The sequence below is a fragment of the Castor canadensis genome, chromosome 7 (assembly GCF_047511655.1).
Source record: "Castor canadensis chromosome 7, mCasCan1.hap1v2, whole genome shotgun sequence".
Lineage (NCBI taxonomy): Eukaryota > Metazoa > Chordata > Mammalia > Rodentia > Castoridae > Castor > Castor canadensis.
Window position 1 is genome coordinate 109,039,905 of NC_133392.1, and position 10,409 is coordinate 109,050,313.

Sequence of the window (10,409 nt, forward strand, 5' to 3'; positions counted from 1 at the left end):
GCATAGGCAACAACTTTCTGACCAGAACTCCAATAGGTCAGGAAATAAGAGTAAGAACTGACAAACGGGAATGTATTCAATTAAAAAAGATTCTGCATGAAAGGGAGGTTTAGACACCAGGCCCAAACTCCAAGGATTCCATAAGTCAGCTCCAACCATTCACCTAAACATGCTAGATAAGGATGAGTAATGGAGAGGGCAAAGAAAGGAAGGTTATAACTTGGCATGAGTGTGCCACAGGAAGAAGCAAAGTAAGTACTTCAGCTCCCATCTTTGGGGTACAGACATGAGCTTTGTGATTAAATAGAGAAAGAATTTGAGGCAGGGGATAAAGATATATGAACTTACACAGTTGCAGTCAAGGTATGGCCTGGTTGATGATTATGTCAGTACTGGTTTGGGGAGTGTTCTGGAGATGTTATCACTGTCATCACTTGAAGGGAGCAACCTAGTCAGGATAAGCAAGTCATGGTTGCCTGGTGAGTGGTCAGTCCTGAGTAAGCCCTGCTGGTCCTTTCATGGGAGAAGTTTCCTCTGATTTGCAAAGATTTTTAGCAATCACTCCTGTCCTTCCTGGATTCCAAAGTGCCTGCAAGGTGAATGACTCAGAACAAAGCCAAGTACAAAAATGGAAGGAGGGATGCCAAGCTTTTCTCTTGCTTTTAGTAAATTAGTGGGCCCAGGAAAGTAATTAGTGCTTTTTGGCAGACACAGCTTAAGCACCTGTTCAAGTTATGCTTGAACTTTCTGCCACTTGAGGAAATTAGCTAATTGGACTTTGCAGGTTTCTTGGTCAGTGATAAACCAGTATAAGAGAAGGGGACAAACAGCTGCTGTATTCAAGTCAAAAAAACTCATTGTTTAAGTCTAAAACTAGAAACACCATTATAAAGCAAAATATAAGGAGGAGTAAAAGTCAAGAGACACCCAATTAAATACATTGTGTAGGGGATTCTCTTTTAAATGAGTCAATGAGCATGGACTAATAAAAGGGATATGTTTGGTACAGCAGAAATAGCATTTCTGTCTCACTTAAATAGAAGGCTTTAGCCAAAAATATGAGTTTGCCTTTTGTCAGAGGGGTCTCGAAGGGTTTCAGGATCAGGTAGCCATGCTTGTGAACTCTTTCTTCAATCTCTTGGCTTTGGTTACTTTTGGAAGGGTTGGCATAAATGACTCAATAAACTTGCCCCCTTTCATGAGCAGATTTTTTTCAAACCGCTTGTCTCTGAATAGTGTTCTCTGAAGATAGTCATCAATTAATCTTAACCCTGTCCTTTGGCTTTAATGGTCCTCATTTGTAGGATAACGTTTTTCTCAAATGGTATGATCTGATCCATGTCAGAGAGGAACTGACAAGCAGTTCAGGTGGGAGTCGGTGCCAATAAGACACTTTGGGCCAAATTTAAACAACTTTGTAGCTCTTAGGCTGAGCTAACCTGGTGTCCATTTTTAAATTTAAAAAATTTATCCTATAAGTGATATCCTAATATCTCAAAAATACTGCTCAGGATGCTATTGTTAGAAATTGTACTTCTGCAGATTGGCAACAAACAACAGTTACAAAGTTTACAAGGAAAATGCAAAATAAAACTAACAAAACCAAATATTTAAAATTTTAACTCATTTGACAAACAAGCACTTGTATGAGTCGTCCACTAAGAGCCCAACTGCAAATGCTCCAGAAAAGGACCAAACTGTAGATGACAAAAAAACAACAGCAACAAAAAACCCAGACTAGCCATGGATAAAATGTTTTTTTAAAAAAAAGTGTAGCAATTGCCAGAACAGTCCAGTTGTTTTCATTACATACAGGATTTTAGCATAATAACTGTGATTGACAACATGATATCTGCACCAGTAAGTTCTCCTTGTTATAATCATGAACACAAGCCTACAAAAGGCTCTATCACCAACAATTTTAATTTGGAGGACACCAGCTTTATAAAGTGTTTTTCCTAAGCTTTGCATTCTAGAAGACTTGTATATTTGCATAGCATAAATACATAATATACAAAGGAGCCAGCAACCAAAAAAATCAAAACTTTAGATCTCTTACAAGTTCAGGAAAATAATGCCAGTGACCCCAAATAGCCTTCTTTTCTGATGCACAAGTGCATTTCATATATTCAGTAATGCTCTTTTAGCTAAGATGAATAGGTGTTAAAGGCTTAGATGCCATGAGTTTGAATAAAAGAAAGCACTCAGTCATTTTGCATGTATTAAACTTACACACTTTAATTCTGTGTTTGCATAGCAGTTAGATAAAGCTTAGACTCATAGCTCTACATATTTCTGTCATTTCTAGACTTATAGGGCACTAAATGTTTGAAAATCACTTAAAATAGTAGTTATTTTTTTAACCACAGTTATTAGGTGGTCATTTAAAAGACTTACAATAAACATATATTTAAATGAACTCTGATTTATTTAAGACTTTCCTAAGCAATCAGAAGCCTGACAAAACTAACAGAAAACGTAAGCAAATATCTTGACAAAATACAAAATCTTTAAATCAGTTTCTTACATATGTTATTAAAAGCAGCACAATATTCATTAAGACAAAGAGAACTGGATTCTAATTATACATCATTGCACTTAATTTTGACCCTAGAAAATTCCTTAGGTAATTCTTAAATTGTAGCCAAGATAATCACATATATAACCTTTTCATAAGCTCCATCTCATATTTCTCTTAAGACCTGCTCATATACTTTGCAACTTTTCTGAGCCTTCTGGTTTTTATCCCATCCTTTTATAATTTTAGAACAATCCCTTAGGACAAAACTTACTTTATGAAACTTACTTTACAAAATCCTTCCTCATCCAAAAGAATTTTCTTTCCCCTTTAACTTTCTTCTCCAAAAATATGTTTCCATGCCTTCTTTATATCTCTTTCTTATTTGCTTATTCTTTTTTTTCTTTTAATTTGGGACTGGTAGAGTAGCTCAAGCAGTAGAGTGCCTGTCTAGCAAGCATGAGGCCCTGAGTTCAAACCTTAGTGCCGCAAAAAAGAAAAGACTTTCTTTTAATTTATGAAAATTTTTGAACTTTGGCATTTTTATTAGTATTTTTATAAATTTTTGGTAGAGTTGGCACAAGCAACTCCATTTTGATTCATTTCTTTTACATTCCCCACTTTGAACATCACCCATCAGCCATTCTGTAGCTAGGTTTTAATTGTCCATTGTTGCAGAAATGAGCCTTCTCTACTCTTTGGTCTTATCTGGTCCCAGTTTGAACTCAAAACCCTTCTAGCCAAATTTCAGCAACAGAGGTTTAGAAGGAGTGGTTCTCAGGCTAAGCTTACCTGGAGTCCATTACTAAGTTCAGTCCTGTGTATTTTGTCTCAAAGCACTGGACCATCATTATTTTGTTAGCAGATGTACCTCTGCAGAATTTTGACAGGCAGATTGTACAAAATTTAAAATATAAAACAAAATTAACAAGACTGAAACAAATCCAGTTTGTATAACCAATAGCCATAAGTCTTCCTTTACAGTTGTACAAATTTTTACCAAAAATCAGAAAACTGTTTCCAAGAGAGCTTATCGTAGTTCCATTCATGAATCCAACAGCAAATGCTCTAACGAAGAACTGAAGCTGCAGGTGGCAATATCAGTGATTAAAGCTCTGATGCACATTCACAAGTGACTGACAAAGGAGCTCATTATTGTTCACAAGTGACAAAGGAGCTCGTTACTGATGACATATACTAGGATACATCAGATTTCTAGGAATTTCATACAGTTTGGGCATTTATATACATATGTCTATTATGTGCCTTTTTCACTTCCAAGGGCCCTCTGGAAATCTCAGTTCTAGACAAAGAAACTAATTTTACCATCTGTCAAGCATGCCAAAGTTTTAAAACACTTAGTTAAAAAAATAAGGTGACAAAATGAAAAAGATTAAAGGCACAAAACACAAGAAATTATGGAATCTTTGTTTTCTAGGACAGGTACCTACAAGCGAAGAAAAACCTCACATTTCTCTATCAAGAGCAGATTAATGCTCCAAGTTAAACTCTGTTACTTAAACACAGGGATCAAACACTAGTTTTGTACCAATGTACTTCAGTATCAATGCTCAGCCTCTAGAAAAGCCTATAGATAATTTCCACTAACTCAATCATATATCAAGTTTTCCACAAATTCATTCCTTTCCAAAACTCTTTTAAAACTTCCTCAAAACTTTCACTTGTCTTTCAGTGGAGATGAATGGTAGGCTCTTGTTTTTGCTGAAGAAAGGGACAGAATCACAGGAGAGTCTTAACACAGCAACATGTACCTGAAGCAAAGCAAATGCACAAGTGAGATTTATTGGAGCAAAAGTGAAAGTACACCCCAAAGAGTTTAGGGAAGGGCAGCGCTACCAAGCAGCTGAGTGGACAGGTTCGTGGGTCCTGGGCACTTTTGTGGGTAGGGCTCAATGATTATGCTAAGGCTATGTACATAACTGTGGAGATTCCTAAGAAATAGGAGGGCATTTCTAAGAACTAGAGGGAGAAGAGTAGTTTAACTAATGGGGTGTTCACAAAGACACCATGTCAATTGAGGGGAGGTACATGCATGAAATAGCAGCTATAATGAGATGTAGATGAGACTGTGAATAACCGTACAGTGGGGAAATTTCCTGTTGAGGTCCATTGCTAGGGACCATTGGCTACCGTATCAACAAGTTTCCTTAATCATGGTCAACCATTACACCAGAAAAGAATGATGGAGCAGGAAATTTTGCAAAATGTACCCAGATACAGTGCCATACCTGTTGTCTGGCTCCTTTTGATAAAGTATTCACTTTCTGCCTGTCTACCCCATACCACTGCCCAGGCCCTTAGTTGGTTTTTTCCCACAACACATTCATGCATTATAACTTCCTTTATAAAGACATGTCTCTCCAGAGGTGGTGGCATCTCCCTGTAATCCCAGCATTCAGGAATTAATGGCAGTAGGATTACAAGTTCGAGGCCAGTCTGGGCTACATAGTGAGATGTCTCAACATACATACATACACACACGAAAAAGAAAGAAAAAAACATGCATCATTTTCTTGGTAGGAATTGCTCAGGAAGTTTTGAGACATTTGACAAAACTAGCCATTACTTCAAGTTGTGCCCTTTTCAACATGTAGATACCAGACAGTCTTCCCTGTAATGTTAAATGCATGGACACCTCTCATTTATTAATCCTACAATAGTTAACAAGTCTTATTTTAAGCATTTGGGATTTAACTTATGGGTGCTCATTTTTTCTAAGTCTGTTTGGTGTCATATATACATAACATGTAATACACACATGTACACACACATAAAAACATAGGCAGAAAACAAAACCATTATCAATTAGTTACTAGTGTCCATTAGTTTCTCCCTTTTTTTGCTTGCACTACTGGGTTTGAACTCAGCGCCTTGTCTGCTCTATCATTTGAGCCATACCCCAACCCTTTTCAATTTAGTTTATTTTTTGAGTAGGGTAATATACTTTTTTTTTTTTTGCCTAAGGCCCACCTCAGACTGTGTTCCTCCTACATCCACTTCCCAATAGCTGGGATTACAGATGTGTATCGCCATGCCTGACTTTGTTCTGAGGTAGAGTCTCAATAACTTTTTTTTGCCTGGGATGGTCTTCGATCCGCCCATCTCTGCCTTCCAAGTTGCTGTCTTCTGTCCCTTTATACTATCAGTCTTCTGATTACCTCTCCCATTAAGGAGTTCTTAACCCTAAATATTCTTAATCCCTTCTAACCTAACTTGTTTCCTAATCAGATCACTGACGTCAGGGCAATCTTGGATAGGTCCAAGATTATTTCCTATTCCCGTCCAACCTGAGAGAGAATCTGAGAAAACCTCCTTAGGCCTTCTAACACTTTCCCTTCATGTTTTATCTTGTTACAGGTTTCAGTCATTTTCAAAGGAGACTCTGGTTATAAAGGGATTCTAGAGTCTGTTATTTCCTACCCTAGGTTTCAAAATATTTCCCCCTTTTCCTTCCCTAGAAGACATTTCAGGATAGGTAAGACAAGTACATAGGAGTGAGAGTCTGGAACAGAGCCCACTTAAAACAGCACGGATTGGTCTCAGGAAATGTATTGATGAGATTATAAAAACAAGGGAGGGTAGGACTGGATGTGGTGTCACCTGTCTATAATTCCAGCTACTCAGGAAGTGGATCACAGTTCAAGGCCTGCCCAGATAAAGGCACAAGATCCTCTGTGGAAAAAAACACTAAAAGTACTGTGGCACAGCTCAAGTGGTAGAGTCCAAGAATGAGCCCCTGAGTTCAATCGCCAGTACCAGTTTAAAAAAAGAGGCCAGTATAAGGCGGAAACCACTGCTTCCCACATTACTAAAACTTGTTACAGTTCCTGACTAAGAATCAAACCCAGGTTGTAGCAGTAAGAGCACTGGGTCCTAGACACTCACTAGACCACCAGGGAGCTGTATGGTAGCTAAAGATTTTAAAGGAATTTTCATTTTACCAACAAATCTGTAAGAATTCAGATTAAGATTCTTCATTTGCTGACTTCTAAAAGTGTTCTTCTTTCTCTGGACTCTGATTACCTCCCCCACTGCCCTAAGCCATCCTTAAAATGTACTCAAGTCCTTCTTAAGATCTCCTCACATACTTCAATTTTAAGATTTTCTTTCGCAAGTTTTATGTAGACTATGGACCAAATTTTTCATTTGAAGCAGATCCCATGACATCTTGTGCATCTTGAAGTTGTTTTTTTTTTTAACTTTTCTCAGTCTTCAATGAGTTTAAAAGTTAACTCTTGGATGTTTACAATTTAGGTAGAACTGGCTGAAATGATAAACATTCAAGTAAAAAGAGTCAACAAATTCAAAATAGGCAGAGCTAAAAGCCCTTTATATAGCAACACTGTAAAATTATCCTAAAGATCTTCACAAGCAAATTTCTAAATTAGGTATGATAATCAAACAAAATATTAAACCAAGCACACAGAGTTGAAAGTCAGTTCACTAGGAAAAGGTCATAAGTTGTGAAAGAGTCCAGGAGAACTCCCCGCCAAAGGCGAGCACAGTGGCTGTAAGGACTTCAATCAAAGCTATTCGTGGGAGTTCTGAGGGCCCTTTACCTTGATAGGTTTGAATTAAATTCTGCTCAGTGCTCTCTCTACAACCCATCTGCAGCCATTTCTCTCCTGATTCCAAATACTGGGAAGTGGCAGGAAATGAAAGCCACCCAGTTTTTAAAAATGCAACCAAGGGCTGCATGTTGGGGTTGAATGACTATTTACCATTGTTCAGAAATAAGACATAGCTGGTTGGAAGTATATATTTACGTTACATATCCAGAAGCTAGAACCACATTTCAAAAACCAATGGAACTTCTGCTTCTAAAAGGAAAACAATTAAAGGTACACTCAAGATCTAATAAGAGCAGGGATTCCCCAAATTTGTCTCTATTTTCAGTCTCCCTGAACCTCAAACACTAAACAAAGACCAAACCAAGGTTTCTTTTCATAAGTCAGATATCCAAACCAGGACTCTCACAGTGAAGACCAAACCACAGGGAAGAAGAAATGGAAATTCAGTCACTTGTGCCAAAGTTACTCACAGAGATCTTGCCTTTCAAACCCAAAAACTGTTTTTTTATTGAAAAAGTGAGATTATGCCCCAAAGGTCAGTAGCACTGAGTCAGAGAATCTCCTGAGGAGATTTTCTGGGACAAACAGCCAGCAGCTCTGGAAGTCACCCACAGGCTCTCAATACTGACAAGGGGATGACAAACCGTGGGCAAAAGGTCTCACTAGACTTCCCTCCTGGCTGGTTGCCAAACTGCTACCAAACTGATCTTGCTTTACCCACCACACAGCATATCAATCACTGAAAGTTTTTCAAAAGAGAAACTTTATTCACAGGCAGCCACACGTGAGGAGATGGGAGGCCCAAGTCTCAAATCCACCTCCCTTGTGGTAGGGTTTGGAGGTATTCATAGGGGGAAGGTGGCTGGAGATTAACTAAGAGCAGGTGAGGTGGGTTAAGTCTAGGGAGTTTACTGAGGAAGTATGAAAAGCAAGTGAGTGAGTTAAGAAGCACAGAGAGTTTTTCAGGAACTAAGAGCAAGAAATTTATTCAGGTTTTCCCTTGGTTTCAAAAGTAATGATCATGTGTGAAGCTTCCAGCTTATATGAGCAGCAGATGGCAGCAGAGCACAATGCAAACCAGAAGGACCTTGGCCAAACCTCTGGGAAAGACAGGTTGCAATCATTACACAGACCAATTTACCATGGTTCTACTTATCATCTTTCAACTTTATGCTAGTGTGAAAGTAGCACCATTCAGTAGAAAACATATTACAAATTTTGAACTTTTATCTAGCAAGCAAATATGAGCTGAAGCTCAGTCGCCATGCAATCACTAAAGGAAACGCCAACACACTGTGGTGTACTGTTGTCAAGCTATGATGTCTGGTAGGTTAGCTGTATTAGCTGCATTTTCAATTTCAATATTTTCAGTTTATGATGGGTGCATCAAGATCTGGCTTCACCACACACTGAGAAGCAGATATACTTTATTATTATGATGATTGATACATTTTTTTCACTTTGAGTGAAAATGAGTCCTACTTCAATTGACAACCCCATGATTCTGTCCTAATCCTTAGAGACTTGGGAACTAGAAGTCTTCTGTCCTCACCAACTGTCCATTCCAGTTTTTACAGCATGAAAAGCCCTCATCTCCCAGAGGAGAAGGGATCTTTCTGTGAGAAGCATTCAATTTGAAAAGCTGTCATTAGGCCTACAATCCTCTTCTACTTACTGATTCAAAGTTACCAGAAAAGTTAGCCAACCCTCCATTTTCCCATTGGGGATATTAAGCATTGTGAGAAATTAAATGAAAGCATGCATCTAGATGACTAAGACTACACTTGTCACATGGGAAGTACTCAGTAAATGTCAATTGTCTTGCCTCTTCTAAGATAAGTGAGGTGAGTAAAGAGATCATCTATTATGAGAAGGGATGTTATTCAAAATTGTTTAAAAGAAGTAGAGAAGATGATTCACAAATCAGGTTTTTGTCTTTGTTAGCACATTTTAAACTATGCTATGAAAGCAAGAAATGTCAACACGTCATTGTCCGAAACACTTGGCTCAAATTGATTTTGTTCATTTACTATTTTATATAAAGCACTATCACAGACACTGCAGGTTCAAATATAAGTAAGACATTGTTTTCTACAGCTCTCTGGAAAATGGACATAAGCCTGGAGTGCAGTAACAAATAGTCTACCACTGGAAGAGAGGCCAGTGAGGAGAAAGAGAGCCCTTTGCGACCCAGGCCTGCAGGGATAGCTGAAGGTCAAGTGTGAAGCCCAAACCCAGAAAAACCCTCTGGCCCTTCCACCCTACTTTAAGCCCAATGCAACAGCATCATAAGATTCAGCCTTTCATTTTTGTAGCTTCATTCTCCCACTTGGAGAAGCCTAGTTCTTATAACTTACAACATTATTTGTTTATGAGCCCTACATCCAAATAAGTTTGTTTCAGAGTTCCTGACCCATACCAGAGTTCTGTACAGAGCATTCTCATCTCATGCTCTGCCCCTGACTCCCCATGCTCCCTGATAATACTACTACCCACCCCGTCACCTCCAACCCTGGACACCTGCCCATCTGTTTTCCTCGCTATACGTTTACCTGGCCAATCAAACTATGTAAAATCTTTTGGTGTGGACTCTTTCACTTTGCAAACTCCATTCAAGAGTTATCCGTGCTGTTAGATGAATCTGTGGTTTGCTCCTTTTTATTGCTAAGTTTGATTCTTATGTATGAAGAACCACTACTTCTTTATTCATTCACCTGTGAAAGACATCTAGGTTGTTTCCAAATTTACAATCATAATTTCCAATTACAGAGCAGCTGTAAAAGTTTATGCGCATAATTTTATGTGACCATAAGTTTTCATTTCCCTTGAGTAGATATCTAGGAGTGAAATTGTTGGATCATTTGCTGATTAGTAGTCAATTTTCTAAGAAACTGCCTAACTGCTTCGAAAGTAGTCAAATCCTTTCCATTGTGACCAGCACTGTCAGAGTTCCAATAGTGCTATATCTTCTCTAGCACACTGAGTTAACAAATATTTAAAAATTTTAAACACTCCTGTAAATGTATACTGATATATATCTCATTTACCCTTAATTTTCAGTGGTTCCAGGCTGCTTTTCAAATGTTTGTTTTCCATACAAAGACCTTCTTTGGTGAGGTGCCTGTTCAACTCTTCTGCCCATTTATTTAAAATATGTGATTTTCTTGAATCTTCACTCTATACTGAATGCAACCTTTAGCCAGAAATGCTATTTGCAAATATGTTCTCTCACTCTTTGCATCATCTTTATCAGTGTCATTCTTAAAGTAAAATTTTAAATTTAATATAAAGCCGAATTT